The sequence below is a fragment of the Eulemur rufifrons genome, chromosome 15, assembly GCF_041146395.1.
Source record: "Eulemur rufifrons isolate Redbay chromosome 15, OSU_ERuf_1, whole genome shotgun sequence".
In the NCBI taxonomy this organism is placed as follows: domain Eukaryota; kingdom Metazoa; phylum Chordata; class Mammalia; order Primates; family Lemuridae; genus Eulemur; species Eulemur rufifrons.
In genome coordinates, this window is record NC_090997.1 from 75858513 (window position 1) to 75883477 (window position 24965).

The 24965-nt window shown below is 37.9% G+C and overlaps 1 protein-coding gene across 1 annotated transcript in view; it reads left to right on the forward strand.

The window, feature by feature from the left end:
- Window positions 1-24965, forward strand: part of NCOA7 (nuclear receptor coactivator 7) — a 131759-nt gene that overhangs the window by 35916 nt on the left and 70878 nt on the right. The gene's annotated exons all lie outside the window — the stretch shown is intronic.

The following is a 24965-nucleotide window of genomic DNA, read 5'->3' on the forward strand; positions in this document are numbered from 1 at the left end:
GGTGGATGGACAAGGGAGAGTGAGAGGCAAGACAGCAACAAAGAGATGAATTCACTTTTATAACAATGCATTCTTGTAATAACAAGCCCATTCCTGAGATAATGATATTAATTCATTCACGAGGGCAGAGCCCTCATGGCCTAAACATCTCTTAGTAGTCCAACCTCTTAATACCATCACAATGGCAATTAAATTTCAAGAGGAGTTTTAGAATGGATAGTCAGACCATAGCAGACATTAAATAAAGAAAAACATAAATGCATATGCCATTATAAGTTGCAGTATTTACTATAAGGGAAAATAACAGGATGTTATAAAAGAGAATTGGAAGGGTAGGATCCACTTTAGATAGGAGTGATGTTCAAGAAAGACCTCTGGAGAAAAATGATATTGAAAGGTCATTTACTGCTCATAGATTGATGACATTTAATGATCCTGGATATGAGCAAGAGTTCCCAGGCAATCTGTGTGTGTAGGAGAAGGACTGGGAAGAGAGGAAAGGAGGGGACTATTCTTGGTAGGGAAGACACTCAGATTAAAAGTCTTACAGTGACAAGAAGCATGGCGGTTTCCTGGGTGTGCAAGATGGGAAGTGTGCCCTGAACAGGCTGCTTTGTAGGGAGAAGTGCACAAGAGGGGTAAAGAGGTAGGCTGGGGCAGGTCATGCAGGGCCTTGTTGGCCATGTTTAGGAATTTGGATTGAAAAACTAGATGGATGGAGGTGCCATTACCTGAAATGGAAAAATAATAGTTTGGAGAGAGAATCTCAAGAATTTAAGTTTGAACATGTTATGCTTGAGATGCTTATGAGACATCCCAGCAGAACCTCTAAATGCACAGTTGGGTGTGTGCATCTGGGTCTGGGCTGAGATGAAAATTTAAGCGTTGTTGGCCCAAGCCATGGGAAAGGATGAGATCATATAGGGAGAGAGTGTAAAGTGAAAAGACAACAGAACTAAGGAATGGGGAGCAGAATTGGGAACCTCCAATGTTTAGTGGTCTAATACAGACCGAGAAGTAGGGTGAAATCTAGAAGAGGTAGAATCACAGCAGCCAAGAGAAGAAAGCATTTCAAGGAGGAGAGAATGATCAGCAGGTTTGCAAGCAGCTGAGAAATAAATTAAGATGAGGACTGAAAAGTATCCATTAAGATTGACCACTTGGAGGCCACTGATGATTGATTGGATAAAAGCAGTTTCATTGCAGTGGTAAGAGAAGCCAGTTTGATGTGCTTGGATATAAGGAAGTGGAGACCAAGCTTCTAGGCTATTCTTTTGGGAACTTGGCTGGGAAGGGAAGCCAAAAATTCAGGCTTTGGCAGGAGGAAGATGTGAGGGGTCACAGAAGGGTGAGTTTTTAAAGGAGAAGGAGAAAGAGGAGGTATTAGAGCATGTTTGTCAGCTCGTGGGGATGATCCATCAGAGAGGAATTGCTCAGGGAGGGCAGCTCGAAGGCTGACTCTTAAGTAATGTCATGAGGATGTTAGTGAAGCAGGACAGCAGCGGATGAGCCATGCTGGGTTGCAGGTGCCCTGGCCATGTAGGGCCTGTAACATCTTACAGTTTCCCTTGTGTGTACTGATGGCACTTTCTTCTGCTGATTGCTCACTCTGTGCCAGGACCTTTACACACATGACCTCATTGAATTCTCAGAAGAAGCCCTTGAGGGAGGTGGTATTAGTTTCCTCATTTTTGCAGGTAAGAAAACAGGCTTCGAGTGGTTTAGTAACTCCCCAAGTTACACAGTGGCAAGTAATGGAGCCAGGATCTCTTCCTACTTCCAGCTCCAAAGGCTTTATTCTTTTTTTTTTTTTTTTTTGAGACAGAGTCTCACTCTTTTTGCCCTGGCTAGAGTGCCGTGGTGTCAGCCTAGCTCACAGCAACCTCAAACTCCTGGGCTTAGGCAATCCTTCTGCCTCAGCCTCCCAAGTAGCTGGGACTACAGGCATGCACCACCATGCCCGGCTAACTTTTTCTATATATTTTTAGTTGTCCAGCTAATTGCTTTCTATTTTTTTTTTTTTTTTTTTTTTTAGTAGAGACGGGGTATCACTCTTGCTCAAGCTGGTCTTGAACTCCTGAGCTCAAGCAATCCTCCCACCTGGGCCTCCCAGAGTGCTAGGATTATAGGCGTGAGCCATTGTGCCTGGCCCAAAGGTTTTATTCTTAACTACTGCCTCCAGAGTACATTCTAGACAGAATGTAAAAATAATTAGAATAATTCTGTTCCACAATAGAAAATTTTCAATTGCAATATCTTGAATGAAAACATTAATTTGGATGGAGGTGCCATTACCTGAAATGGAAAAATTTCTAAAAATAGAAATTTTAGAAGATTTAAATTCTAAAAATACAATTTAAAATTTAGAAATTTTTCCATAAAAATTGTTATGACCATTAGTAAACAAATTATTATAATAGGCCCTCTTTGTAATATATATCTAAATATTGTTGGAGAACTCCTAAGTGCTTCAGTTTTTTGAGTAGAACTTTTGCACAGTATTTTAAGAAAGAGATGTACAGTGCTAGGAATTAGCGTACGCTGGTGGTATTAACTTTTTTCCTAACAGACATGAGTTTTTATTATAAAATAAACTTTAAGTGACTAGATTTTAACATATTTGTGTCTCAGTATAATTCTGTTATAGGTGAGCATTAATCATTCCTGTCTGTTTTAAATGAAGAATGTTAATCTTAATGCCCTAGGCAATGATGTCGGTAGGGACTTGATATACAGCATGTTTGTGAGACTAGTCGGTTGTATGTGTTGTAGCATCGTCTTCTCTGTACAGAAAGGAAGCCACTAGCAGTTATGTTCCTGTGTTTCCAAGTAAACAGCATGCAGTGAAGTCATTGTGTCTGTGTAGCTCTGATAACAGCTGATAGATTTCTTTTCCTGCATTCAGAATTCTGAGTGCCCCCACAACCTTTTTTTAGTGCACTGTTTCACAGTGTCTTAGAGGCACATTATATGAGAAACTTCAGCCCCCCTCTAAGAGACGGTTTGGGTTGTGAGAAGCACCAGGTGATACAGTAATTAGATGATGCCCTGGGGGCCTAGAAGAAGTAATTGAGAGATTAGGAAAAAAAGACAAGTATGGTAAATGCCTAAAAAAAAAAAAAAAGACAGCATTTTCTTTCTTTCTTTCTTTTTTTTTAATTTAATGCGTCTGGGTATCCTTTATTTTATTTGTAAAATGTAAAGGATAGGATATTTTTAATATTTCTCTACTGTTCTATGACATTGTATATAAGGCTGGTATATGATTTAGAGCAAGATTTAAGGAAATATAAACAACCAAGGTACAATTAAGGTTCTTATGAATGCTTTAAAGTCAATCCTTGTAATTTTTCCCTCCTAGTTGTAAGTTGACAAACTTTTTTTAATATTTATATTTTTTAGTTTCAGAATATTACGGGGGTACAAACATTTTGGTTACATGAATTGTTTTTGTACCGTTTGAGTCAAAGATATAAGCATTTTCTTTCATAAGTATCAGGTTCATGTTAACTTGATATCTTATTTTTCTTCTTCCACTTACCTCCTTTATACAGGCACCATGCCTAACTTCAGAATCATAAAATCATTTAGTTGAAAGACAGAGGTCATCTGGGCTACCATAGTAGGGCTGGAATCTCCACTGCATCTGATAAATAGGTTTTTTCCAGCCTGGACTTGAACTTTTCTGGCCATAATAATGTCCTAGAGACTCCCAAGGCTGCTCAATTTCTTGTTTGAAAAACTCTTGTTAGTAGAAAGTTGTTTTTTAATTTTTGGTTAATTTCCTTTCAACTTAGCTTATTCCTAGTTACTTAGGATCCACACAGAATAAATCAAATCCCTCTTTCATATGTTATCGTTGCATGTGTTTGAAGACAACATCATGTTCTCTCTTAACCTTCTCTTTTCTAGGGTGAGTAGCCTAAGTTGCTAAATCTTTTCACCTAAGATGGAGTTTTCCCATCTTGATATGACTTGATTAATTCATTTATAAGAATGTCACGTATTGTCCTTTATTTCTGCTAATAAAGCATCATATTTCATTGTTTTGTTGACAATAGTTATGCTCACACTAGGGGAAGGGAAGGAGTGTTTTTCCTTGTGAATTGGAATTTTAACTTTACCTTGTTTGTTTTCCATCCATTCTAGTTTCTTAGGAATTTTGAAGCCTGATTTTTAACGTGTTTTCTATCCTTCCTAGTTTGGATGAGACATACAACTTGAATAGCATTTCTTCTACATTCCTATACAAGTAGTTGATAAAAAGGCTGAATTGGAAAGCTTTATGCATTATGGCATATCAGTACCATCAATACATTAAGAAATTATCTTTAAGTATTTCAGTTTGCTGTAAGTTAATTTGTTCTAAGTTCACTTAACCAAATTCTCTAACCCAGCTGTTTCCATCTTATTCTCAAGATGGCAGCAGCAGATGTTTTCAAGGGCCTTGGTGAAATCTTGATATACTGCAACATTCTGTGACTGGCCCATCAACATGCCAAATCCAGCAGCCCTACCAAAAGACAGAATTATGTTCATGTGTCTTCACTCATTTTAGTATGCCTACGTTGCCTCCTAATAGTCAATAATTCATTTTCAAGTAATCACAAATGATTTGTGATCTGTCAGTTTATTTTTCTGACAGTTGGTATCAAGCTGCTCAGTTTGTCATTTCGAAAATTTTTTTTTTCTTTTGAAAACCAGGTTTTGGGGTTGGTTTTTTTTTTTTTTTCTACTTCCAATCTTCTTTCTCAGTGATTCTTCAGAGATTACTGGTAATGATTCTGCAACTCAGAGGGCTGCTTTATGCAGGACTAGAGACTTCTTCCTGGATTTCACTTTTCTTCTTAGCCATGGATACGTCATCCTTTTTAGTTTTCTGCTTATTCTCTTTGATAAAACTGGAAAATAGGCTTGGGCTAGATCTCTTTTCTCTCTCTTATAATTTAACTTTACCCGGTAGGTCTATTGCTTCTTGCCACTTTATCCTCTCCACAGCCCTATAATTTCCTCGTTGCCTTTCCTTTGCGTTGTTTGCAAACTTCTGCTCACTCTGAGCTTTTGCTTTCCATCGTTGGTCTTACAGGTTTCTGTCATTTGCTTTTTGCTTTTGTTTGAGCTCTATTATGTGCCTTTTAGCCATCCCCTGCATGCATGACCATTAAAAACTCGAGTTCATTGGGCCACATTTGTTTCTTAAGATGTTTTCAGTGTTGCCTCTTCAACTGGGTCATTTTTGATGGAGTTGACAAAATTTGTGTTGGAAGAACATATCCTCCTCCTCGGGGCATTTCCCTTGTAGTCTCTGGCCTCCAGATTATACTCATGCATCCTTTTCCCTCAGCAAACACTTGTAGGAATGCAGAGTTTGGTGTCATAACAGAATGCTTTTTAAGTAGTAGTGATGGGCAAAGTGCAGGATCCAAGGTGACTGCCAAGTACTTGAGGGTATGGGGCAGAAGAAGTGACTGTCGAAAAATCCTAGATGTCATAAAAGAGGTGGCATTGGGCTGTCATTGGATGTGAGTAAACGTTTGCCATGAGGACGGAGGGGAGTTTAAGGAAGAGCGGAGACAAAATGCAGAGGCATGGACCCATGGAAGTGATTTCCAGTGACTGGGATACTGAGGGAGATTCCTTATATTCTTTGAGGGAAGCCAATCATTTGGATCAGTTCTTGCACACTGTGTACTGTATACTTCCAAATCTTCCTTTTGATTTACAGTCACAATCATCAATTAGAAAATAAGAGGAAGTGTCACTAAAGACCCATATCTATAAGATTCTTACCCAGAACTTCAAAGGCACTAGGGAATCATTTCAGGTTTCTTCCATTGGGGATCAATTTCTTGACCATGTGTCTGGGCAAGTTCCTCTTGAGTGATAGTTATGGTAATTTTTAGGCGATTCTCGACCGTGTTGTCATTTTGTGCACTAAACCTACCTAACCCTACCGGGTTGAATTTTGGTTGCTTACATCCCTCTTGACAGGGAGGCCCCGAGTATTTTACTTTTTTAACTATTAAGACATCAACAGAACAAGCACTGAATTTGTTTTATTACTTGCCAAGCAAGAAAACACATACCCGTTCATTGGTTATGCTACTTAAGGATTGAAGTTTGCACTCTGGATAGGGAAAATGAGTCCATAAGGTCACAGATGATTGGTTTTAACTAGTCACATTTGTCATTGGTCAGTAAAGAGCTTTCCATGAGGGCATAACATACCAAGGATGCTCAGACATCACAGTTTTATATCGGCTTCAGGTCATAAGCAGTTCAAAATTCACGACCAGCTATAGTGAATCTCAGCATCAAGTGTATCTCCTGGGGAAGAGTTGCTACAAGTGGAAGTTCTTTGGCGGGACTTGTGAAGGGCTGGCATCTCTCACCTGGCCCTTGTTGTTTTCCACAGCCAGGGCTGGTTCAGATTTCAGGTCTGTGGGACATTGTCACACAGTTGTGTTTCAGCATGGCATGGTCTCTGGGCCTTCTTTCTCCCCTGCCACATGTTCTGCCCACCAAAATTCTGTCACTGGTTTCAGTTTCTTTCTGGGAGTTCTAAATACTTTTCTTTCTTGCATGTTACAGAAATTATTTTCTGACTTCTAGAAATTGTGCCTAATGAAACTTTTTTTCAAAATAAAATTTCTGTTCCAGTTTGTGCTACCACAGGGTGAAACTGTTGACCCCAGAAATTTGGTGATTTGTAAAATTAAGTGATTGTATAATTTAACCTCATTAAAGAGAGAATGAGAAGTTAAAAAATGGAAACCAGGAAAGACAAATGTGCTTATAATTATGATCACAGACATACAAATAAAATATTTAGTCTAGTAGGCAGACAACTGAAACTCTTGGAAGAGATGAGTGGTACTGGTCCTTTGTTTCAATCAGGGTGGAGGCAAGAGGTGCTTTGGGGGCTGTATCCTCTTCCTCCCCCCCCACCTCGTGCCATTGCCATCAGCATTCCCACATGCCACCCCAAATAAGCCATGCAGTCCTAATAAAAGGAGTCAGCTTGCTTAGCAGATGCACCTTTAAGACAGGTCCCTGAGCCTCCTCTCACTCCCTCCAAACTCAATTTTACCCTTAACTTCTTCCTGAAGAGAAATTACCTAGTGGCTACTAGCTTAAGGCCCTTCTGTTTCTTGCTTCCTCTTTATTGATTCTACAGTGGTGTTTCCTCTAAGAAATAGTAATGGACCTTTAAAAAAATTATCAGGTTAAACTGTAAAGTTTTTTACTATTTTTTAAAAATCATAATGCATGCAAAAACATTTGGTAGTTAGGATTATCAAGAAAGGATGAAGAATCTTTAAAAATAAGATGTACTTTGATAAACAGTGGGAGAGTATTAAAAGAAACATGTGGGTGTCTTATTTTTGTTTTTTTAAAATAAAAACAAATGTTTGGTTTTAACCATGGAAAGCTCTCATGAAATATTTATCTTTGAAATCATCACTAGAGAAAACTTAAAGTGACTTAAACATATAAATAATACTTAGTAAATACACGTGGACATAGTATAGTTATGCAGATATAAGAAAATTCTTTAAAAAGTCATAAAGAATAACTGAAGATTTTTTGTTCTCTGAATAATCTCTCCATTTGACTTAGACTTATTTATTTATATAGTTCATTTTTGTAGATATTTAAGCCTGGAAAATACCTTAAAAATTACGTAAGCTGATTTCTTGGAAGAGAGGAGTTATTGAGGTCTTAAGAGGCTGCTGTTTAACCAAAGTCACCAGACTCTTAACTGCTGCAAGTCACAAAGGTTTTCTCTTAGAATTGTGTTTTCATCTCCCTCTACTTTCAGCAGACCAGTTACATCCCAAGCTTGTTTAGTTTCTTGTAAGACCTCACTGAAGGCTAAAAGAAGTAGAAAACTCATTCCAGAATTTTAAAAATTCCCTTAAGTCTCCCAATAATGCATCCTGGATAGGGACACAATCTATTCTTATGATACAACAGCCGTCCATTTTACTGGCAGCTTCCCAGCTGCAAACTTCCCAGCTACCCATCCAACTCCAGCTCAGCCAGTCAGTCCCACATTTGGGGGTTATTCACATGGTGCAACCTTCCTTATGCAAATTTCCATAATAGTCAGGACCCTCTTTCTCCATTCTGGGGTCAAGTATCTGAAAACAGATCAAACTAGCTTAGGAGAAAAAGGAGTTTGAGGATTACTGGTTCACATAAATTAAAAGTCCAGAATTAGATTTGACCTCAGGAATGCCTGGATGTGAGGCTCAAATAATGTCATCATGACTCTGTCTCTATCTCAGTCTTTCCATTTTTTTTAGCTTCCTTTCTCAGGCTTCAGTGATAAAGACTGCCAACTCAGGCTCTCCCTTGTTGTGCAACAGCAGGCAAAGCGAGTGTCTGCCAGTAGGTCACACAAGTCCTGAGACTCTCTCTGATTGGCCCAGCTTAGATCAGGTGCTGGTTTTTGGAGGAATCACTGCAGCTGGGCAGCTAGCGGGCAGCTGGGGACTCGGTACTTTAATTGGACAGGCCTGCGTCAGGGTGGAGCCCTACCCAGATGGGGTATTAGAGTGAAAGGTATATTTATTGAGAATTGGGCCCTGATGCCAAAATAAGGAGGAATAGACTGTGAGGAGGCCAACTAAAAATCTACTGCAGGTATCTGCAATGTGAGTTAAAGCTTTTAAAAAGTAGAATGACATACATTGAGTCTTGATGAGTTTCTAGGCACTGGAGTGTAAATACAGTGGTTAATTCCTTATTGAATGGATGATTTGATGAGATGACCTTTAAGGAACTTTCCTACCTGAGATTCTGTGATTTATGCTTCTCAGAAAACAAAATAGAAGAAATAATTTGTGTATTAGTTTAGGCAATTATTTTTACATTTCCAATTATTATTTAACTGTTTTAGAATTTTTAGCATTGTGACAGCTTTATATAGAATTCAGAAAACACAGGTCAGTGTTTAACACCGCAACTCCCCTAAAACAATATCCAAATATAAAAGAATTAATAGTATTGGTAGAGTGCTTTTTTAAATATATGGTAGGCATGCTAAGCATTGAATAGTTGATAAATGCTGAGTTTTAGTTTTTATCCATGCCATTGTGAAATTGTATACATGGGTTAAATATCGAGGCCATCTTTTTAAGGGACGCTTTGCTGAGGATAATTGGAGGTTCTTCACGTAATTCATGCAAACAGTAGTGAAATTTTCTTTTATTTGAATTTTATTTGAACTATAGCACATATACACCCTGCAAAGAGTCTCAATAATAGTTAAAAACATTTATTTTCCCCCATCTGATGAAATATTTTTTATTCCATTTGGTTTCCTTTAGAAGCCTTCTTTTAGCTCAGCCAAAATAAAGTCCAGCTGAGTTTTCTTATGGCTTAATGCAGGAGGACGGAAATCCACAGGAAATTTGGATGACTATTATTCCAACATTACAGATGTTTAAGAGGGTTTTATAATGTGTATCAAAATTGAAAGGAATGTCTGAGAGCAGAACATTTAAAACTATGTAAACAAGCGCAAGTCTATGAGAAATTACTCTGTTTTTTATCAAAAACTATTAAAACATAAAAAAGAAAGTGTAACAAAGTAAAAGCAAAAGTTTTTTGGTAAAGACTGCTACTGAAGAGAGTGGTTGATTACTCAGTTAATTTCAAGTAATGAAGTTGGTTTCACCAATAGGTGCCAAGTGACATGCTAGGTGTGAAGAAGATTTCATGATAGGAAATTCCAGTTCTCTTTATGTTCATGTGATGGGGAATTGTTAGGTCTTGGGATAGCTGTCACCTGCCAAACACCTTATATTACTCATTAAATTAGTAGGTTGATGTTGACTGGAGTTGGATTTCTCTTATTATAAGGATGTAGGGTGATTTCGCTTGAGATATTCCTCCCTTTTATTCTATATGACATGGTCAGATTCAAGGGTTATAACAATTTATGAAATGTGACATAGATAACTTACAGTTAGCTTACTTTATCTTTCTAGGACTGAAGTTTGTTCATTTTTTATTTTTGTTCGTTCATTTATGCCCCTCCTTTAATGCACCTTAGAAAACCTACACGTATTTAACCTCCGAATATTCAGCCTTTGTTTTTGTCTGGTCCTAGCATTAAGTCACCTTCAAAGAAATAAGTATTCCAGAGGAAATAATTGAAAATAACCTACTTCACCTCTCAGAAAAAATCCAAGAGAGGAATACATGTAAAACTTGTAAAAATCCTTTCTCCATCTCTTTTACCTTTTACATGGCTATTAGCTGCTTATCCAAACTTTCTCCTTCTTGAAACTTACCCCAGAAGCTCTTTCCACATCTAGCCAATGTATTTCCTCATGTCCTTACTTTTTCCCTGTCTTTCCCTTTAGGTCTGTTTTCTTCTATTTCTTCTGTCCCTCTATGTCCTTTTTGACTTTTCTCTTCCTCCTAATTAATTTCTGATGTCCGTGTTAATAAGCCCAGAACCAGGGAAAGGGAAAAAAGCAAACCCAGACTTCCCCTCAGGAGGTGGCACAAGGATTGAGGCTGAGATCATCCATATGTTAATGTATTTTCTTTGTTGGCCTTCTAAAAAATTTCAAAATACTATTTAAAGTACAGACCAGGGAACATATAAATCGGCGTGAAAAAGAGGACACTAAATTGCATGCCATTAGTTGTGTGGCTGACTCGGAACAGTCATGCTTGGTGTTAAAAAGGGACTCCTTTCCGTGTTTCTCCCTATTCATGAACAGAACACCAGTTCCTCAGATGACAAACCCCCTTCTACCCCTTAGCTCTAAAATGATATAGGATTTCACATGGGAACTCAAAAAATGTAATAGTAGTGTCTTTAACAACCCCGAGAAGCAATTTATTGCAGCAACTGTAGGTGGAATGAGAGGGCACGATGCCAGTACATGACTCAGCGAAAGACATTCCGCAGTGGCCCAACACCATATGGTGTAAGACTGCAGCTTTCTGATGATCTGAATTGACCCAAGAATAACACTTTGTGCTGTCTAGAGCCAAAAAATGCAAACAAGGACCTTCAGGACCAACATGGTGATGTAAATGGGGGAATGATAAGCGGTAACTGCCAGCCTGGGGTGTTGGGGCATCACGGGGAAGGAAGAGCCGCTGACGGGCTGGCACGTGCCTTGTCCAAGAAAGGAGGCTGCTGCTGCTCAGCCCCGTCCTGTTTTGCCACGTGGGGCTGTAGATCAGTGCTGTTCCAGCTTCCGATTCTTCAAGCTGAACCTGAAATCCATATTTCTGTGTGTGAAATGTCACCATTTTAAATACTCGTCATTCGGTCGTTTGGATTTTTAAAAAGTGCTCATGGGCTAAGCAGCACCTTCATACCAGCAGATATTCAGTCATCTGTCTCTCATTGGAGGAAAGGATAGACTGCATGTTTTTGTACAAATCTTTATCAGTCTTACTTCCATCTTCTCCACTGTGCACCAGATTGATTCTCTGGCAGAACCTAGTGTAGGGGCCAAGGAAAAACTTCCCCTTTGCCCTGTGAAGGGTTGCTGAAAAATCACCTTACAAAAGGCAGAAGAGAAGGCACGTGCATTTATTAACATGTACACGAAGGTGGAGGGGAGAACCACAGAGTGATTACCTGAGCCCTCAATGGGATACAGAAGCTTCTGTATCATCTTGAGGTTACAGAAAGAATGGGGGCTCTGAGCATGGCCCAAACCAGGTTATTTTGGTAAATTAGGTTATCCAGGCTAGACAGGTTATGGAAGTGAGAGAGGAGGAGGCCTGGCTAGTAAATGTGGTCTTGTTATGTACATGAAACCTCACTGGTAGCAGCCCTCAGAGAGGATGGATGGTAAATGTTTCTTTCAGGCCTTTCAAGGTGTCAGACTCTCAGTTAATCTTTCCTAGAGCTGGACAAGGGAGGGTCTCTGAGAGAGCCTGGCTGCCGTCACGCAGATTCTGCACAGGTGCAAATCTCTCCCACAAAAGACAGCTTTGCAGGGCTACTTCTGTCTGCAGGCCCTCTGAACAGCCATCTCAAAATATGTCAAAGAAGTATATTTTGGGGTGAATTATTTTTATTTCTTTCACTAGAGTTTGGTGTTCTCTTTTTTTTTTTTTTTTTTGAGACAGAGTCTCGCTCTTTTTGCTCTGGCTAGAGTGCTGTGGCATCAGCCTAGCTCACAGCAACCTCAAACTCCTGGGCTTAAGCAATCCTTCTGCCTCAGCCTCCCAAGTAAGTAGCTGGGACTACAGGCATGCACCACCATGCCCGGCTAATTTTTTCTATATATTTTTAGTTGTCCAGATAATTTCTTTCTATTTTTTAGTAGAGATAGGTCTCACTCTTGCTTAGGCTGGTCTCAAACTCCTGACCTCGAACGATCCTCCTGCCTCGGCCTCCCAGAGTGCTAGGATTACAGGCATGAGCCACCTCACCTGGCTGAGTCTGGTGTTCTCTGATTCTCAGAACCTTGTCCTTTAACTGTTTATTTTTGGAGGTTTCATTACATAATGTATGGTTGATAAATCACTGGCCATTGGTGAATCAACTCAATCTCCAGCCCCTCACCACTTCCCACAGGTAGAGAGTAGGCACTGGAGCTGAAAGTTCCAACCCCCTAATCCTGGTTTGAGCTCCGGTGAAGCTATCTAGGCACCTCCCTCCTCCCCAGGTTTGAGTCCTCTCATTAGAATACAAAAGGCACTCTCTTCACTCAAGAAATTCCAAGTGATTTAGGAAGTCTGTGCCAGGAACCAGGGGACAAAGACCAAATACTGTCATGCTCAGCTAAACAATTTTAGGGCCATCACTGACCCCATATACAGTAGTCCCATAAGATTCTAACGGGGCTGAAGAATTCCTGTCATCTAGTGATAGCATAGCTGTGGTAGCTATGGTAGCGTCCTAGTGCAAAGAGTACTCACATGTTTGTGGTGATGCTGGTGTAAACCTGCATTGCCATTCATATGAAATTATAGCACATACAATCATGTACAGTTCATAATACTTGATAATAAACAACCATATTTCTTGTTCATATGTTTACTTCTTGTTATTTTAGAGTATACATCTTCTACTTATATATATAAAAAAAGCTAACTGTAAAACAGCCTCAGGCAGATCCTTCAGGAGATATTTCAGCAGGAGATGACAGCTCCATGCATGTTATTGCCCCTGAAGACCTTCCAGTGGGACCCAGTGGGACAAGCTGTGGAGGTGGAAGACAGTAATATAGATGATCCTGACCCTGTGTAGGCTTAGACTAATGTGTCTTAGTTTTTAACAAAAAAGTTTAAAATGTAAAAAAAAATTAAAATTTTTAAAATAGGAAAAAGTTTATAGAATAAGAATAAAAAGATCCTTGCCCATCTCTATTGAATAAGAAAATAACAAAAAGAGTAAAAAGAAAGAAAACATTTTTTGTACCGCTGTACAATGTGTGTTTTAAGCTGTGTTATTAAAAAAGAATCAAAAAGTTTAAAAAAATTAAAAAGTCAATAGAGTAAAAATGTTGCCGCAAGCTAAGGTTAATTTATTATTGAAGAAAGAGAAATGTTTTTTTTTATAAATTTAGTGTAGCTAAGTGTATGATGTTTATAAAGTCTCCAGTAGTGTGTAATAATGTCTTAGGCCTTCACTTTCACTCGTCACTCACTCACTGACTCACCCAGAGCAATTTCCATTTATGGTTAAGTGCCCTATACAGGTTTACCATTTTTAAAATCTTTTATATTGTATTTTTACTGTACCTTTTCTATGTTTAAGTAAGTTTAGATACACAGATACTTACCATTGTGTTCCAGTTGCCTATAGTATTCAGTAATATGCCATATAGGTTTGTATCTTAGGAGCAATAGACCATACCATGTAGCCAAAGCGTGTAGTACCTTATACCATCTAGGTTTGTGTAAACACACTCTGTGATGTCTACACAGTGACGAAATCACCTAACAATACATTTCTCGGATCATATCCCCCTTGTTAAGTGACATGTGACCGTATATACTTTTCATTATACCACAGGTATTCTTTGTAGTTAATTAAGAGCAAACTGATATGCTTGAGAGATGACCACTGATGAGGCTTTTTGAAGAGCTTGACCAAGACTGTCTTGTGACCAGATAGTTATTGCCCTGGAGATGGGCCCTCAGAAATATGAAAGCAAGGCCAAGATTTTTCTTCAATAATCTATCAGGTTCACCTTTACATGTGAATGAATTATCCAAACTCAAAGTTCTACATTAGTTTTAGAAGGGAAAAATTTCAGAGTAGGTACTACCAATCTCCTACCCCATGGCAGCAGTGTTTCTTCCCAAGGTAATGGCCAGTGTATGTCAGTTGGAAAAAATATTTGTAAGATGTTGAATGGACATACTGGATATAAACCAACTAAATTGAGAGCATCTGCCAAAATAATTTTTTAAATTTCATACCTGATCCTGGATTATTCTTTCTGAAAGTACCTATCATGACAGGATGAGTTATGAGGCCACTTCCAGTTTATGATGTTGAAAGTACATTATCATAAAAGGGAAGTATATGTGTGACTAAAATTATTACAAAGCAATTTAAAATGAAAAGAATGTATTTTTAAAAGTTGGGAGGAGGGAGAGAAGTTGAGCTAGAACATATTCAAATTCTGTCATAGGCCATTTCAGCTGATCATAAACTTTGTTTCACTTACTAGGCTTTTAAGAGAGCATGAATTTATGTTCTAAACTGATTATTTTTAAGATTGTATTTTTTTTAGTCTTCATTTTCTTCCATGTCTCTATAGTTTAAGTACTTAACAGGAAGGTAGATTAAAATTGGAGAACAAAATCCCTGGCATCATTGTATTTCTGCTTCAGACTTTTTGAGGCAGCTATACTTTAATTGCCTGTTTGACTAAAGTGGCTTCAAGAAAACAAACTTTTGCTATTTCTCCAGAATTGTGTCACTGAAATACATGGCTGTTATGGCAAAATATGTGTCACTAAAATATATCCCAAGGCTGTTTTCTATAAAATTCATTGCGTAGTCAGAGCATACAATTCATTTTGAGTAGAAAACAGTTTTTGAGTAAAAAAAATTAACTGACAAAAGAAAAAAAGAAAGAAAAAGGATTTCTGGGCATGCTAAGGAGCTGTAGTAAAAGAAAAAAAATGTTTTGGAAGACTTCCCTGGCTTTGTGACGGATCATAAACTGTGAATAACTGATTTCAGTGTAGATTGAAGTAATTAGGTATGAAAATGAGATTTAACTCTATAGAAATCCTTCCTGTTAAGGTTTTCCTTCCAATACCTCCACCTCCAAGAGACTGTATTGGAGTCACCCAACATAAAACAAAAGGTCATGTCTCTAATATTCTCATTGCAACTTGAGCTTTCAGGGTAGTCCTGAAAAAACTTTTTGGTTTTGCTTTAGAAATGGGTTTATTGCTAGTCACTGCCAGCAGTGAACTTTTTCAAGTAGCGTAGACAATACATTGAATAAGCACGGTAATGATTTGAACTTGGAAACTAGGCACTACGGTGATATGATGCTGAGTTTACGATTATTGTTAACATAAAAGCTAAAATAGCCAGCATGGTAGCCTGAATAATGACCCCCCAAAATATCCAGGTCCTAATCCCCCAGGGATCTGAGAATGTTACCTTTTATGGCAAAAGGGATCTTGCAAATATGATTAGGTTGAGGATATTGGGATGGGGATGTTGGATTATCTGAGTGGGTCCTACATGCAATCACAAGTGTCCATGTGGCAGGGAGGCAGAGGGAGATTTGACTGCAGAGAAAAGGCAGTGTGCTATAGCTGGCTTTGAGGGTGGAGGAAAGGGCTACCAGGAATGCAGCTCTAGAACCTAGGAAGGCAAAATAGAGCCTGTAGGGGGAGGGTGGCCCTGCCAACACCTTGATTTCAGCCTGGTGACTCTGATTTCAGACTTCTAACCCCAGAAGTGTAAGAGAATAAATAAATGTGTGTTGTTTTAAGTCACCAAGTTTGTGGTAATTTGGTACAGCAGCCATAGGGAACGAACATATTCAGTTAGCTTAACTATATTAAGTTAAATAGGCCACATGCACAATACTGTTGTAAAACAAAAGGGAATAAACAACTTCCAAATACTTTGTCACTTCTTAACATTTCTATTTGCAGATTTTGATTAATTTCTGTGTTGCTTTGTTTCAGCTTATTCTTGGTTGATAAGCAGTAAAATTCCTAATATGTAAATATCATATTTCTAGGACTTTGCTGATTGCTCTTAGCACAACACAATTCTCTTATTACTGGAGCAAGTTCTCTTTTCTGGTTCCCTTTCTCAGTTTATAGCTGAGATATATATTACCGTTGTCTGCGCCACTGATTCCCGTATAACTTTTTCAGGTTGTGCCTCAGCATCCTGACTTTTAAAAAAGGGAACCAGACTCCCACGTGGGGCCTCCTATATATTCAACAGAAGCCTGTTTAGTTTCATAAATACAAGCAGACATTCCACACAGAGTGCATCCATTTTGCAGCGGTGTCATTGTAATCTTGTACTGGGGGGAATTTGTAAGGTTCTCTGAAATGTCTCCTGTGAACCCACCCTAAGGCTCCTCTGAGAGAGTGAGAATTTGTTTTTGAACATTTCTGCCACCTGCACTTTGGTTACCAGATTTCCCTAAGAATGCTGACCCCACCACTGTTTTAATAGTACAAGGAAATCCTAGAGAATGGAAATTGCATTTTTTTGGTTTCCCACTCATTGGCATTCTATTTATTGGCCATTATTAGAATGTGGTTGTTCCTTGAGGCCAAGGGAAATTCCGTTATGTGTAAATATACTTGTATGAGGATATATTGCTAGTTGTTGAACTCAAAGCCAAAGGACCTCTTTTTCTAACTTAGTTCTTTGAAACCAGAATATTTTCATTTTAACTAATGAATTTCAGTTTTAGGAGTGGGAGGAATTGCATTATCACAATTAGAAAAGGTGAAAAAAAGAATTTCCATCCCAAGGAATGACACTAGAATTAGGTACATCTATAGATTTTTGCAGGGATTACTCCTAAATTTTTTGTTTTTATTTGACCATGATTCAAAGAGAGAATTTTTGTTGAGTTGCTGTTTTAACTATTTTTATCCCCCTGCCTTTAAGTTTGATTTTATTTGGCATATATTGTTATCACAGTTAGAGATTTTCAGTGGAAAATTTCAATAGAAAATCCAAACTTTATGAAATCACAAAACGAAATGAAATACAAGAAGTGATGTTCTTCTGGAAATAATACATAGCTTTGTTTATTTGTCAATAGCTGCTGACTAAATTCATAGCAGAGTTAAATCAAATTTATGTATAATGAGAAAAAGAATGTGAGCACATATTAATATTTGATATTTTTCTGATACCTTCTTTGTTGTGTTATATTTGTTGTGCCTATATATGTTCTCTCATTTACTTGGATTCTTAGCAATCCCCAGGTGAGAACAACAGCAGCATGACATATTGGTAACTTTTGGTCATTGAGCTCTTACTGTAAACCAAGCACAGGTTACAAAAGTTAAGTTTTCTGTGTACTGTTTACTTTAATCTTCACAAAAACCCATTTAAGGCTATTATTTTTATTTCAAGGACAAGGAACTTGAGGTTTAGATTTAGTAACTTGCTCAAGGATGCACCCAAGGAACAAAAGAGGATTCAAACACAAATGTTTCTATTGAAAGGCTGAGCTCATTCCATTGTAGCACCCTTTTCCCTGAGTCTGGCGGTGACAAAAGTCAGAATTAGACAACCAGGAAAAAACAGCCTAGACTCTGAAGGTCAGAACAGTACAATGACAAAATCACAGCCAGAACAGCCAAGAACAAGAACCAGGAGAAGGTCCCTCTGAGGGAGATAGACCAGCTTTGCCAGCTCTGTCTGATGGAAAAAAAAAAGAGGTGCAGGATTGCAGTCCAGGAACTCACTGCGATAGCTGGGCTCAGGAGATAGAATAAACCATCCAATGAGATTTAGCAAAATGTTGCCATAGCTACAGATATTTAATTTTTGCTGTTGTTTATTGGCCTTAGAATTACAGAAGTAATATTATATGCTTGCTGTATAAAAAATTCAACAACACTGAATTATGTAAATATAAAGTAAAAGTTCTCTCCCCTTCCCATTGACCAACCATTTTCTCGTATATCCACCAAACCTACATACGTATGTTACTGACCTCACGGTTCTTGGTCCCTGAGTCAATAGAAATTGGCACTAGAACGAAAAAGGAATTTATACAAGCAAGGATTTATGAGGGGGAAGATTTTGCTTGAACAAAAGGGGAAACAGTGCTGGTTAAAGAGTGACCAGACTGGTTCTCTGCATAAAGGGCTGAGGAACTTGTAAAGGGTAGAGAAGTTTGACGCCAGCATTGGAATTATAGCACGTAGGGGCAGAGTTTTGCTGGCAGCTGCCCATCTGGCGATCATGCTTCTTCATACATCGCATGTCTTATTAGCATGTAGAATCTCCACCCTTGGGTGTGATTTTTAGGATTAAAATGAAGCAAAAGTTCTATGAGCAGTCAACTTTGGATTTCATCTTAGCAGTAACCAGTCTGTGCTGGCTTTGACTGGGGCCGGTGGACCCCTGCTCCAATGGTTGCCACGTCCTGTTAAAGAAAACACAGCTACCTTCTATTGAAGCTGGGTGTTAAAATCATTTTCAAAGCTTTTGTTCAGTGTTGTAAGCAGACTTAAGCTTTGGCTCAAGGCTCAGGCAGGTAGCCATAGTCCACCTCCTATACTACCTCACATGTATATTTATATGTATTGTTGTTGGTTTGGGGGGGGGTTACTTTATTTTCTTTTTCCCCACAAAAAATGGAGTCATACTACAATACTGTTTTACAACTTTTTTCATGAAATAATGTTATGTATACATCTTTGATGTATTCTATTTCCCTACAGAGGTAATTTTAAGGAGAAATTTTGTATTAAGGAGGACTATTCTGCCCTCATGGTTGGTCAGTTTTGACATTTTCCCTTTTTTTTTCCCTGGAGCTATTAGCCCCTGACTGTAGAACAGTGTTTTTTTGTTATTGGTGGTAGTGGTTTGGTTTTTGTTTTTGTTTTGATAGCCTTTGTATACGCATGGTGCTCTGTCTTGACCTCTGGACTTTCCCAGGGCTGGATGTTCTGCAGTGGCAGGAAAATGTAATCAGAGTGAAACTTAGAGAACACAGGGAAGTGCAGGACTCCAGGGAAGGTTTAGTTTGGATTAAAAAAAAAAATTTTTTTTAACATCAAAACAGTTCTAACACGTTTCCTAATCTTCTCGGCCAAGTATAAACTGTGAGAGCCAGGCAGGACCTTGAAAATCATGTCGCTTTTTGCTTTTGTTTACTTAGAAATCCCAGAGGGTTTATCATATTTCCAAAGTTCACACAAAGCTGATAACAGAGAAAGCCAAGCCCAGAACCTAGATGAGGGTTCAAATCTTCCTGTAAGGGCGCTCTCCGTTGGAGCCCACTAGATTGTAAGGCCCCCAAATAGTTCATAGAATTTCCAAAGTCCAGTGGATTTTATTTTAAAGTCGAGATATACATATATGCCACATAACATATTTAGAAGTTGCTCCTGGGAGACCCTGTGGCAATTGGCTGTAACCTCAACTAAACTGTGCCCTATGACCTTGGGAAATGGCTTGTCTTCAGCCTTCCTTTTCTTATCTGTAAAATAGCGATAAAATTGCCTACCTCATTGGGCTTTTTGAGACTAGAGTAATATACGTCAGGTACTTAGTATGCGGCCTGGTTCCTTAGTCAACTCAGTAGTTGTTAGAAGAAAGCTCTTTCAAGAGTATTGTAATTTTTTGAAAAAGTAAAATTCAGTTAAAATTTGACAATATTTCTGTGTTAAATTATTCTTATAGTAGAAAAGAGAGTTCATGGACTAAGCACACAATTTTTTGAACACCTATTGTACATGGTATGAAATTCCAAAGGTACAAACTAAAACACAATGAGAGGTAATTTTTCTTAATCCTCCCCACCCCCAGCAATAACTTTCTTTTTCTGGAAACTTTTTTTTTTTTTTTACCAGTTTTTTTTGTGTACTCTTATAAACATATTCTGTGCATATACTCATTAAGTTTTAAATATTATTACTGTCTTCACCCTTCCATCTAGGCTCTTGCTATAGCACTAAGGCTAATTGTAGCTCTAGGCCAGTACTGTCCAGTATTTTCTATGATGATAGAAGAGTTCTATGTGTGTTGTCCAAGAAAGTATCTACTAGCACATGAGTCTTTTTTTAATTTCAGAATATTAAGGGAGCACAAATATTTGGTTGCATGGATAGCTTCTATAATGCTTAAGTCAGGGCTACGAGTGTGCTCATCACTCCAGTAGTGTTCATTGTACATGTTAGGTAGGCTTATACCCACACACATGAGTCTTGAAATGTCTTTCTTATAACTGAAGAACTGAATTTTAAATTTTTATCTAGTTTTAAATTTAATAACCATATGCAACTGGCTGGTGGCTACCATATTGAACAGTGCCATGCTAGATATTTTTGTCTATGGCACTTTTTTCAAAAACACATGGATCCCAAATTATAAAATTAAGGAAAGAGTCATATAAAATCACTAATTTAATATTAAATAAAGAAGTCTGCAGTTTAATACATTTTTAATTATATGTGGCTAATATATTTTCTTTTTAAATTAAGTACGGAATTGAGGAGATGGGAGTTTATTTTTGAGAACGCACTGCTAATCAGAGAAAGCTATGAAATGACAAGTTTGTAGGAGAGCAGATCTCAACTAAATCAGAACATAGACTCGTTTATCTATTCATTTATTTAAAAAATGTTTCTTGAGCACCCCATGTGTGCCATGCACAAGCCCTGGGAGCACAGCATTTAACAAAACAAATCCCTGCCTTCTTGAAGCGTTCACTCTAAGTGCTAACAAAAGCCTCCTCATTTGGTGGCTTTTTGTGTTGCCTTCCAGTGATCTTAGGGAGCCAAGAAGGGACCTCTTACAGAGACTCAGAAACTTGCCCAAGGCACTGACTTTTGAGTACCAGTACCGCCAGTGCCCAAACTCTCCTCTCTCCTTTAGTAAAAGAAAAAGCTTCAGAAGAAAACCAGTTTTCATTCAGCTATTAAAAATGAGTTCTTTAGTAGTATCACCTTATTCACTTCTTCAGTCAGTCTAACTCTGGGCTGGGACACTACTAGGGAAAAAATGGGGTATGTGTGTATTCTACAAGTGCCTGCCCCATTTTAATGTAAATAAGCCAAGAGAGTCCAGAATTAAAAATCCCTTTACTCTTCCATTATGGAAAGATATAAATAGGAAGCTCAAGTCACCATGTTGAGCCACAGTCCCTCACTCTTCTGCCCTTGGAGAAGGTCTGAAGGGTAACAATTTACCTTTTCTACTGACTTTCACATTCTCTCCCCCAAACAATGACTGCTTCTTAGTGTTAGCATTGCATTTAATTTAAGTCTTATTCTTTGTACTTGTCTGCATTTTGAAAATTTTCTGGCAGGAACACATATTATTTTCATAATAAAACAAGAATAATAAATAATATTGTAAAAAGTAGTCCAGGCAGAAAGATGGTGAAAGGCTGATGTGACCAGTGGGAACAGAGAAGTGACAGGCGTCCTTTATAGTAGTAGGAGAGGCTCGAGTCGAAAACACTTCTTTTATGCAATTGTGATCTATTTTAAAGAATGACAAGTGCAACATAACAAAATAAAGGTTTGAGTGGTTTTTTTTTTTTACTTGTACTCACAGCAATCAAATATTAAATATATTTCATTATTGTTCAATCACTCATCTGTTTAAGATGATTTGTGAAGTATTTTTTTTACCCCATAATATAAATAAGTATATATTTAGGGTCATTAAAATGTTTAAATGAAATAAAGGAAGTTCATTTTTCTGCAAGACTTCTTTTTTTCCAGTTTACCTTAATTTAGTGATAACAAATCGTTATTATGAGAATGTCTTACCAAGATAGATACATAAATGAAAAAACAAAAGAGAAACTTTAAAAAATAAAAGCCATAAAAAAGATTGTTTGAAGAGCATTAACTATACCACATTCATCAGGTTGACAGTTATTTGCTTTTGGAAAAGGTGTTAAAAGTGTGTTTCTATGCTTGGAAGGAAGGGTTTTGCAGAGGGCTTCTAGAAACACATCTGATATCAGGTTGCAAGATCGAAATGTTCCAGTTTTATGGATAACCTCTAGAGAAACAAACTCCCCTGAGTACCCTAGTCAAAACAAAAATGTAGCTGATTGTAGAATTTCTAAAGTATCAAATTATACTCTGTTTGCTGTTAAGCTAGTTTGGTATTGCTATTTTGTAGCATTTTTTCTGAAGTAACAACTACTGTTGGCTGTATGTGTTGACAATAATGGTCTGTGTGGAAAGGAGGGGGGAGAATGAATAAAACAATAAAACAATGTATCCCATTTTGTTATTTCCATGTGTGAAAATCAGTCTCTAATGAGATGTCCCCAAACAGTGCTGCCTTCATCAAAACACATGCCCTAGATCTGAGTGAGTTTAATTATCGTGGGGACAGTGAAATGAGGACAGTTAAATCAACTTAAAATGGAAAAATTCAAAAGATTAAGAAGCAGCGTATCTCAGGCTGCATAGAACTAAATTTTGACATCTCTTTTCTCCTAGAAGGAATTATTTTTGGAAGGGGGCAATTGGGTTCATCTTAAACATATTTTTGATCAGCTAGTATATAGAACAAGATCAGTGCATCCATAGCCAGCATTTTGGATAAGGAGATCAGCTCTTTGCATAAACAAACCTCCCTATGTAAAATAGAGATGATCTCTGTATGGTATTTAGGTTGCTGCATGTTAATTTCTGCTTGAAACAGGAATTTTGATCAGGAGAGAAAGTTTTATTTTTTTAGGGGCATTATCTGACTCAACCTTGCAAAGAGCCACCTACTCTTTTACCAGAAAAACAGTTCAAAATCTGAGGATAGAAAATAAAAACATGTTTACTTAAAATAATCCCCCTTTTTTTTACGAGCAGTTTGATGATACCACTATAATATAAATGTTAATTTAAAGTTCCCTATTTTCTTTTTCTTTTTCTTTTTTTTATTTCAGCTCATTATGGGGGTACAGAAGTTCAGGTTATATATATTGCCCATGCCCCCCCATCCCCCTTAGTCTGAGCTTCAAGTGTGTCCATTCCCTAGACAGTGCACATCGCACTCATCATGTAGGTGTGCACCCATCCCCTCCCCCCACCCCCGTCCCCCAATTTTGTTTGATTTGTGATTTTTTTGTTGTTGTTGTAGTTGTTGTTTAAACAAGCAAACATAAAAAGATAGCTAAACTAAGAGATGGGGAGTATATTCATCTTTGACTTTTTTCTAGCTGTCCTGTCTCTTAGGCTATATACTCATTTATTGGCAAATGAAAATCTAAGAACCTGGCTGCTCAGTGTTCAGTAAATAACAGCCTAGTTGAAATATCTTGTTGGAATAGTGGAAACTTATCCCAGAAACTGAATGTTGTATATCTTACCATGCTTAGTTGTCATGTCAGTATATGATTGTATCAGGGAATATTTTACTACTTCTGTTTCTGATTGTTTTGTGTTACATGTTGACATACGATATCTCAGTCCCAAAAAAAGACCCTGTTAGATGGCTATGGAAGTACAATTATCACCATTTAATGTATCAGAAAACTGAGGCTGGCCGGGCGCGGTGGCTCACGCCTGTAATCCTAGCACTCTGGGAGGCCGAGGCGGGTGGATCGCTCAAGGTCAGGAGTTCGAGACCAGCCTGAGCAAGAGTGAGACCCCGTCTCTATTAAAAATAGAAAGACATTATATGGACAACTAAAAATCTATATAGAAAAAAATTAGCCGGGCATGGTGGCGCATGCCTGTAGTCCCAGCTACTTGGGAGGCTGAGGCAGTAGGATCGCTTAAGCCGAGGAGTCTGAGGTTGCTGTGAGCTAAGCTGACGCCACGGCACTCACTCTAGCCTGGGCAACAAAGTGAGACTCTGTCTCAACAAAAAAAAAAAAAAAAAAAGAAAACTGAGGCTCAAGGAGTTGGACTCTTAGCTGAGGTCAGATCTCTCTTAAGAGTCATAGCCTCAGGGAGGGACCTCTCTCGACTGTCAAATTGATTCATCCAACATCACAGAGCAGTGCAGCAGAAAATCAAACCTTAGTTCCCGTATTATCCTACAGTTGTCTCATTTTTCTACCCAAATATTTTCTTATCCATTGCCCAACATCAAATTATATAGATGCTCAAGAGGGCAAAGGAAATAGAAATGTGTAAGAGAAAACTATGCCTGGAAACTTTCTATCTAGACACAGGGAAAAGGGTCCTAATTGAAAAAAATATTTACATGTGAGCAGAGTGCCACATATATTAGAGGCCAAGATCCTTGTTCTCAAAAAGTTTATGTTTTTGGTAAGGCAAAAATCATTCTCAAGGACTAGCAAGTACAGAGTGACGCATCAATTAATTACAGAGTGATGCATCATTTGGAAAATATTTTTAATCATTGGATTTCAGTCAATTATGATAAACTTCATCTCTTACACATCCTTGACTCAGGAGTAAAGAAAGCATCAAAAGTTAAGCAATGTATCAGTCAACTATTAGAAATCGTAATGATAATTATATATTGTCATTATAACATTTTCTGTCTCAGGAAAATGAGCCCTTTTTTCAGTACCATTGTCATATGCATAAAGGAAAAGAGTTATGCAGACCTGATTCAGTTCACACCTTGCCAAATCTTTCTAATCAGCGTGTGAGCTGTTTAGAAAGGACTTGTTTTTACAAATGTGCTTGCCCATCGGTCCAAATGTAACATTGAAAACCAGAAGCACTTTTTTTTTTTTAAATGTAATCCTCCAAACATGACATTTTAGTGAGGTTACTATATATCTTGATTTTAAAAAATACTCAACATTTAATAGCCTGTAGAAGAATCTCATTTTTCCTTAGGC